The sequence below is a fragment of the Crinia signifera genome, chromosome 6, assembly GCF_055691185.1.
Source record: "Crinia signifera chromosome 6, ASM5569118v1, whole genome shotgun sequence".
Lineage (NCBI taxonomy): Eukaryota > Metazoa > Chordata > Amphibia > Anura > Myobatrachidae > Crinia > Crinia signifera.
Genome location: NC_139222.1, coordinates 115127975 through 115137649, shown reverse-complemented (window position 1 = coordinate 115137649; position 9675 = coordinate 115127975). Strand labels below are relative to the sequence as shown.

At 41.7% G+C, this 9675-nt stretch overlaps 1 long non-coding RNA gene across 1 annotated transcript; it reads right to left on the bottom strand.

Annotated features, from left to right (window-relative positions):
- Window positions 1-206: 206 nt before the first annotated feature.
- On the bottom strand, window positions 207-912 carry LOC146008013 (uncharacterized). The gene is made up of 3 exons (XR_014444444.1): window positions 844-912; window positions 621-759; window positions 207-254 (listed from the first exon to the last, which is right to left on the bottom strand). It is a non-coding gene; the product is annotated as an uncharacterized LOC146008013 (long non-coding RNA).
- Between the last annotated feature and the right edge of the window lie 8763 nt (window positions 913-9675).

Sequence of the window (9675 nt, the reverse complement as noted above, 5' to 3'; positions counted from 1 at the left end):
TTTGGAGATCTCTCACAGCAACGTTCGCACTCAAAGGGTTAATAAAAACATTTTCTTGGCATTTTTCACACCTATTTTGACAAATTCCATTGGCACTTAAAAGGTTAAACTGTCACCTATGCTGCAATCCTTTGCATACAGTGGTCATAGAATCCTACCTTTTAATGTGGCATAAGTAGGTTTCGAAAAAAGAGGAATGAGCATCAGGAAAACAAAATAGATGACGGAGAATCCATTGAAACGGATACATATAGCTGCAAGGCAAATAAGGGAACACAATCAGACAAGTTGTTTTTGTAATGCTGCACATACAGTAATACACGTGCGTGCAATATTGGAATACACAACAAATCTTTCTGAGATGTTTGGAGAAATCTGTTAACATACTTCAACATTTAACAACATGAAGCCAAGGTTTTTTTTTTATCAATTATTAATACTGTATGTAGTTGTTTTAGAAGGTGTCAATTATTTTGCCCCCCAAAAAATGTGTTTTTTTAGTTTTTTTTATGTAGCATGAAATATATTATAAACAAATATATGCAGCTTTGACAGTCATGTGTTTTATATAAGTCGGGAGATAATAGTTGTAAAACTGATTCTTTTCTTTTTTTACATACCTGCCAGTAAGCAAACGGGGAGTAGGAAACGGAAGACGAGCCCACATAACAGTTCATTTGCCATTCTTTAACACAATCAGAACTGGTAGATTAGGAAGGACCCTCCAAGAAGGTCACAATGGAGTGGACATCTTGGTCACTTGGGGAAATGGTACCATGTTATTTACACTGTGCACAATATTGTCTAGGGATTTATAATGTATAAAGATCAGAAGAGACTCACCTGACTGTCCACACTGGTCAGAGGATAGCTGGGAATGAGAGGACCTCAGAGAGGTGTGGGGAGGTGCCTGTGAGCAGAGGGAAGAAATATATTGATCTATATGCCCTCATATCCCACTGCTCTCTAGACAATTCACACTGCCAATAAATATCACTCACCTTTTACCATCTCTGGTATACACAAACAACAAGCTGCTCACAGTGAAATAATACATAAAGCTTATGTCAGGCAAACAAAGCACACAATTTTTTATTAATACATTTATTGGTAAAATAATAAACAGTGTTAGATAGTGGGGAATTTTGAGACACCATAGAGAATGTTGTTTTTTTTTTTAATCTATAAATACTTTTTTAAAAATAGTATTACTTTGGTTTAAAAAAATAAAACATCAATTTTCAGGTGACTTTGGGTGGACAAAATAGCCATTTAAAAATCAATCAGGCATATGCTTTCATGTCATGGATAATAGTATCAGTGTCAGAGTTCAAGATGCATACAGAAATGGTGAATAATATGCACATTTCTTGTTGTCTGTATGGAACATATAGGTACTCCATGATGTGCTCTGCTAATACTCGCACAGTTCCTCCTTGCTCTATTCAATCCTGGCCAATATTTTCAACAGGCGAAAAAAACGGGCAATGTCATTTTTGGGGCGAATTGTGCGAAAAATCCAGTATTGGCAAAAGCTGTATGTATCGGTGAACGGTGGAAAACGCAGGATTTCTAGAGGGGGGGGGGGGGGGATGTTTTAATGCAGTACACAAATTTCCTACTTCAACATTAGAGCAAGAGTGGGAGTCAGGGGGAGCACTAGAAGAACCTAATAACGACCCTGGGTATCAATGTACACATTGATCTTTTTATACATTGGATACTATATGGAATACAGTATTAATATCTAACAACATAGATGGTCTATAGCAGCGTTTCTCAAACTGTGGGTCCCGAACTTCTCTGCATGGGGTCGCGACTCCATGTTGCTGACTATCAGGCTGATGACTTTTCTAATCTCAGTCAGTGATTCAAGGAGTCTGGACAATCTGTCGAATGTCTGTTATTTTAGACTCTTCCCATCATGTTGTACCGCCACAATGCTGCCATGTATGTGCTGTCTGCTGACTACACATGTGATGTGATGACCTTCTGCAGTAATTTGCTGGGGTCCTGTAATTATATTTATTGTCTGATGGGGTCCCAGCGCAAAATAGTTTGAGGACCCCTAGTCTATAGTATAGGCCAGTGATGGCTAACCTTGACACTCCAGATGTTGTTGAACTACACATGCCAGCATGCCCTGCTACAGTTTTGCTATTTGGCCATGCTACAACTGATGCAGGGCATGCTGGGATGTGTAGTTCCACAACAGCTGGAGTGTCAAGGTTGGCCATCACTGGTATAGACTGTCTGTATCAAACTTTTAAATAACATAATTTGTTACAAAAAAGGTCAAAACATACCATACAGAATAAATACACAAACATATTAGAACCAGTACTGCACTTCCAAAGCACACATACTCCCACCTCATAGTAATTCACCTGTCTCTTCTTCCACACACAGCAAACTTTAGTAGAAGAAGCTACTACTGGGCATGCGCATTAGCTTTGCTCTGTCCCTTAAGCTGGTTTCTCATTGCAAACCTGCTTTCAACCCATTTTTGTAAACGTGTCTTAAAACGGGTCAAAAGCCAGTTAAACCCCTTTTTATATTGCATGTTGCATGTTCCCGTTTTAAAACGGTAAAAAAATAGCAATATACCGTGTTAAAGCTGCAATGTGAAAGGAGTATTACACTGCATGATGTGGAGGCAGCTCTAGTAATCATATTATATTCCATTGCTATTGTCATAATTCGTATCACTTGCCAAGAGGATGGGGGTTTCTGGGTAACTAAAACCCCCCCTGCATTTGCCTATGGTGAAACTGCGGCAAATTCATGTGGTTTTGGTGAATTTGCAGCCGTTTTTGCAGCCGTTTTCACCCATGCCATTTCACACCCCCAAAGACAGTGAAAAAGGCATAAGCAAAAATGTACTCAAAAGGGGTAAAAATGCCCTTGATTGAATACTGAAAAGGCGAATCTCGGCTGTTTTTCACCTGGCGAAAACTTTGTCCGGGATTGAATACCCCATTATGTATAAGTAGACATAAGCGCAGGCAAAAGATACACACAATTTTTTTCTGTGTAAGTATAGTACTAGAAAAAGCACATTTTGTACCCCTTGAAATGCGCTTACACCTAATTCCTCATCAGCACCAAAGAGCGAAAAATCTTATTGCTAAGTTTACCTCATGTAACCTCTTTGAGGCGCACAGGCAGCCAGATATCCACTACTGACATAGAGACGGCACTACTTGCCACCTGAACAAATGGGCATGTATCGGAGCTGTTTGATTGTTGCTTCGATCAGATGACCATTAGCTAAACCCATCTAAAGCTTCCAGAGACAGGGGTTATTTTGGTTCACTCCTTCTGGCAAATTCCTTCTTAGATGGACAAAACCATGGGCCTTATTCTAGTTCATTCTTTCTGACAAAATCCTTCTTAGATGGACAAAACCATGTGCACTGCAGGTGGGGCAGATGTTACTTGTGCAGAGAGAATTAGAATTGGGTGGGATTTTACTTCAAAGTGAGATCTATACTGCAGTGTAAAAATAAAGCAGCCAGTATTTACCCTGCACAGAAACAAAATAACTCACCCAAATCTAATTCTCTCTGCACATTTTACATCTGCCCCCCCCCCCCCCCCTGCAGTGCACATGGTTTTGTCCATCTAAGAAGGATTTTGTCAGAAAGAGTGAACTAGAATAAAGCCCCATGTGCACTGCAGGGGGGCAGATGTAAAATGTGCAGAGGGAATTCCATTTGGGTGAGTTATTTTGTTTCTGTGCAGGGAAAATACACTGTTATTTTTACACTGCAATATAGATCTCACTTGAAGTAAAACCCCATCCAAATCTAATTATCTCTGCACAAGTTACATCTGCCCCCCTGCAGTGCACATGGTTTTGTCCATCTAAGAAGGAACTTGTCAGAAAGAGTGATCCAAAATAACCCCCACTGTGAAGAAAATATGTTGCACTTCAGCTAGTCGGCTCTGACCAAAGCGACAATAGTCACCCATTTATTTAGATGTCCAGCAGGGGGTGCCTGCCACAATTGAATTGGACCCAAAGAGTAAAATTGACCTGCATTTTCTGCCAATGTGTGTGTGGGGGGGGGGGGGATTAGAGGGTTGTGGGTTGTTAACAATGCATGGCAGCAGACAATGTTAACGATATTGATCATACACACTACCATTATATTTAAAAAGATATTCAGAAGGGCCCTTCTGAGAGATATATATATTTTTTTTTAATAAGGTAGTGTGTATGGGGCTATATGACAATGCTCAAACGCATAAACATTTAGATGGGCATTTTCATATTAAACTTTAATAATCTTGGCCAAACACTGAAAGGAGACCTAGACCTGTCAATGTGCTGTTAGTATTCAATTCTGCACATTATTCATTAGTGGAAAAAAATTGTAACACTTAAGTGTATTAATCTTTTACATCCAGTGTGCTGGCCTTATTTTGTGCTGAGGTGTAGTATGAGATACACTAGAGAACTTTATATTTAAAATATATGTATTAAAATACACCTTAAGGCCGCCATACACTATGCGATTTTGGGTCAATTTCATCCAATTTCGTCATTTTGGGCCGATAACCGGGTGAAATTGGCCCAAAATTGCAGGTGTGTGACATCTGATCCGATCTGATGCGTGGTCCCGTGCGCATCGGTCTGGATCAGGGAGGTCGGACGGTCAGCACATAAGATCACGTCCGACCTCCCTGTATATATGCCTGACCGGGGGAGCAGTGGGGCGGGCGGTCATCATCATCTGCGGGATGCCGAGGCGTGCAGCGGGTGGCGAGTCCTGACCTGGCCGATATCATCAATGGGATGGGCAGTGCAGTGGCGGTCATTAGATTTTTTAAATAAGCTGTAAAATGACTGGCCGTTCTCTGATTGGCTGAGAGAGCTCTTTACAAGTGCAAGAATAGTTCTCACCTCAACCTACATTAACCCCCAAAAAATACAATACTTATTATAGTGTAATAATTAAATCATACAACTTTAATATAATATTTTCTAATTAACATAGGCGTGCGCAGCCCATTTTATTAGTGGGTGCACAATTGGAGGTGCATATCTATCATCGCCTACTGGGTGTGTCTATCACCGTCTACTGGGCATCAATGCAAACTAAATTATATTAAATAGAGTGTACAGTGTTGGCAGGCACTCACACAGATGATTTAATTGTATATAACAAAGCAGTGATATCAGATAGCCTCATACACACTATGCAATATTGGTCACAATTTCGCTCAGAAAGGGCTTTCTGAGCAATAGTGTGACCAATATTGCCTAGTGTGTACACTGTTCCTCATTAATGACCCTCTACCTCGTCCAAACATGTTCGGACAAGGGAGTCCACATTAATGACAGTCATGCTGCACCATGACCTTCGCTTCCACCTGACATCAGCCCCCTTGCGGCCAGCATCATCAAGTGTCTATGCACTTGCTGATGCTGTCCCCCTCCCCCCAATGTTGCAGTTGGCAGTGATCAGCAAATGTGAATAAGGGTTTAAAGCCTCAGCCCAATTAAGCCTCAGTGCATCAAGTAATAAGATTGTTACAATATATTCCCCCCTTGACCCTCTCTCCCCTAACAGATTTATAGTAAATAAATTGGCTTTTAAGTACTTTTATAAATGAAAACCTGCATTTCCAACATATATATAAGTAAGTCTGTCTCCTACTCTATATTATGTATTATGTTTATAATGTTTTAACATGTATTCGAACCGTGCAGCAATTGACTGCCCACACAGGTGTGTGACATCACCCTCATTAAAAGGTTATTTAAACCCAGACGGTACATAGAGCAAGCTATCCTTGAAAAAGCCGCATTTAACGGTGAAACGCGTAGGTTCTTGCACCCCCAACAACTGCTGAATTGGACAAGTCAGCCAATTCCACCCAAAGTGCCTGTCATCCATTTGAACCCAGGAGAGACCTTCCCAACACCATTGCATTGGTAATATCCATTGTTTTCCACTCACCAGGGCTCAGAGAAATTCTGGAGGAACGCCACCTCCTAAAGGACCCGGTTTTACACTAAGAAGTGGAGTAGAGAAAAAATAGCACATACACTGGTCTGTGTCTACAAGATCCATATTTTCCAGATGAAATCCCCAGTACTGGTGGACACAAACAAAGGGTGACTATCCATATACTCACGCCCCTGTACGGAGTATATATATATATATATTCTATTATTGACTTTTTTTCATTCATTATTTCAGAGCCGGCCTTAGGCATAGGCAAACTAGGCAATTGCCTAGGGCATTTGGAATGCCAGGGGGCACCAGCAGCTTCTGCTGATTAAAATGATATGCAGCATGCCTATATTCTGTGTGTGAGTGAGGCTGTATCTGCATATGAAATAGTGTATTCATGGAAATCACTGTAACATAGCATTCCATATGCAGGTACAGCAACAGTCGCACACAGAACATAGGCATGCCGCATATCATTTTAATCATTGGAAGTTCCTTATGTGTGCTTATCATAACAATGCAAATAAGATGAATTTCCCCTGTCATGCCCCTTCCCAGCAAGAACACACCCCTGTTTGGGCTGCACACCGAATGTGTGCGCTGTTTCTATTTAAAATATTGAGGGTAGGAGCACCAATATGATGACTGCTGTGATGAGGGTTGATGGTGCTGGGAAAGGGGAGCAGGGTCAGAGGCGGAACTATTGGCGGTGCTAGGGGGCACCAGTGAAAATCTTGCCTAGGGCGTCATTTAGGCTAGGGCCGGCTCTGCATTATTTTATAATTCCGAAATTCCAATGTATTGTCTATATCATACCTACATGTTATAATAAATGTTCATGTTCAATTTTACTAAGTATATACATGTTGTTTTATATGAAGCGCTGTGGCATCACAGCATTGTGTGCCGTGACATCTATAGGGGCTGACTTCAATGGAGACCAGCCAGCTCCTCAAATCCGTGCACTGCAGTAGCAACACCCGGCAAGTAATGCTGTCCTGACCGCTGCCGGCCACAAATCAATTTTGCGTGCAATCGTTCGTGGGGGGTGCTGGCGGCTATTAAGAGGTGCATGTTTTCTATGTTTTGTATATTGTTACCCATATGATCATTCAAGGATGATCATCTTGTCTGTACAAGATGGAGGGGCATTGGCAATCTGAATGCAGGGCTCTGCAAATTGCAGCGAAACGATCAGGTCTAAATAACCCACTTATTTACAAGCATCTAAACTGTTATTAATAGTATGTTTTGAGTGAAATTGTTGAGTAGAAATCTGCATGGCGTATTCATCTACTTATCTGCCTATTTTGCTAGGTAAAAGCAGCTTTGCGAGAAGAGTCTAACTGTGAATTGTTAGACTTCTGGAAATTATGTTTCCTAAACACTGCTATTATAGGGCTAGATTCAGTAATGACAAAAATCATCATCACATCTATGCAGTCAGACAGCCACCACTACCACAAACAAGGTATATAAACCAGGACTTGGTACCAGAGACATCACCTTGAAAAAGCTCTTATGCGAAACGCGTTGGTACTTTTATCTGGACACCCACCTTTTGGATTACAATCAGTTACACAGATTGCCCTTACCGGACCAGCCTTCCCCCCACTTTACAGCCATAATTTTGCCAGGATTGGACCAGCCGGCCTCACAAAAATTGGGATTCTATTATTAGACACCCCCTGTGTCTGGAGAGCGCAGTCTCTCCTCAGTAACCATCCATCCACTGGCTTCTTCACATCTGGGAACCAAAGGGAAGGTATTCTAGGAACAGACATTGGCATCCACTCCATCTGGACACTGGGGTGACTATATCCATATATCCATCAATTATACATATGGTACAGCCCATTTTACCATGACTATTTCCTAATATGTTTTAATAAATTTGTTTTATCTTTTCCGAGACACCTGTTGCATGTTTAGATGTAGCGCAGTTATACACCCCCTTTTTATTAGTTTGATCACTCCCCTGCACGTTCACACAGATAAGCGATGTTTAGCAGCTGCGCATGCGCATAAACATTTATGCACATGTGCAGCCACATTGTGCAAGCAGCCACAGCGAATTCATTATTTGCCGGCTACTCACACACAGCGGTGCAGGTGGGGGCCGGTGGGCCGGGGTCGCCCCCATGGGAATGCCCATGAAAATGCTGGGTGGTCCCATGGAAAGTTGTCGGTGACCTGGGTGCCGGAGGCGGGCAGATGTCAGCTGCCTGCCGCTTCCCATACAGGGACCCGCAGATATGCGAGCGCTTGCAAAATCATTTGATGGTCGGTGACCATTGAATGATTTTGCCCCCGCACGCAAGGCTGCAAATGGATGTTTATGCATGCGGGGAAATCAGTGTGAGAGGGGTGGCAGGCGTTCGTGCGGGCGCCGTTTAGATGACCCGCAAAGCTGCGAATTAGAGTATATGATTTCGCTGGTTACGGTATAGATGGTAGACAATGTCTAGGATGACAGTCACTAGGTCGACCACTAATGGTCGACAGTGACTAGGCTAACACCTTGAAAGGGTTGACATACAGTTAATAAGAGGAAAGTGGAATGAGGGACTTCTGCCCATATATATCTTTGTCAATGTACTTTCAAGAGGGGGTGCTGCCATGGACAATGGGTTAGATCAATACAAAGGACGAGAAAAGAGTGGTCTCTTTGCTGGCGCACTAGTAGAGAGAGATATTTCAAATATAGAATTGTTAGATAAAACATACTGTGTACCTAGATAAAGGTGTATTTTATCTAAACATTCTATATTTGAAATATCTCTCTCTACTAGTGTGCCAGCAAAGAGACCATTATTTTCTCTTTCCTTTGTAAGAGTCGACATTGACAAAAGGTTGACAAAGTTTAAAGTCGACAAGTTTATGGTCGACAAAGACATGGTCAACATGAATAAGGTCGACATGAGGTTTTCATGGTTTATTTGTGTCCCCGTATAAGTGTACTGGCATTGGCTTGCTGCAATGGCCATGCTTTGGGCACAGTGTCCCGCTGCCCTTGGCACGCTATTATAGTCCAACTCTAGGCCCACTTTGATAGTAAAGTATGAAAAAAATGTGAACACTCATGTCTATATCAACCATAAGCTTATTCGACCTTAGGTATGTCAACCATTTTAAGGTGGCGACCTAGTTACTGTCGACCATTAGTTGTCTACCTAATGACGGTGTACCTAGACATTGTTTACTCAGTGAGGGCATACCGATTTAGCTCTGCGGTACACCGGAAATGAAGGTCAGCTGTAGCTTAGCTTTGCTTTAGATTAATATATCCCAGTTTATATGTACATAATATAAGCCTTTATCAGAGTGTTCATGAGTATTGGAGGGATGAACAGCCCTATCACATTACTACATGTAGGTTCTACTAAACCATGCATAACACAACAATGTAAAATGTAATCTTTACCTGGTTTACGATCGGCATATCAACACCAGAAAAGGGTGAGGACAGTGCGCATGCCGCGGGCTGTGCTGCAATGAAAATGGAAGGTTATACTTAACTGCAGCCTTTACTCACAGAAGACGGAGAGAAGGGACTGTGGAATCCACCAATGCTTGCTCTGACCTCAAAATGCTTTTAAATAACTTTTAAATAATAAAACATTCATTAAAGATGAGAAGTACAATAAGGCTAATCTGACTGCATGATGCACACAGTTTATTCACAGTAACACCTGAGACTATGAGAGCT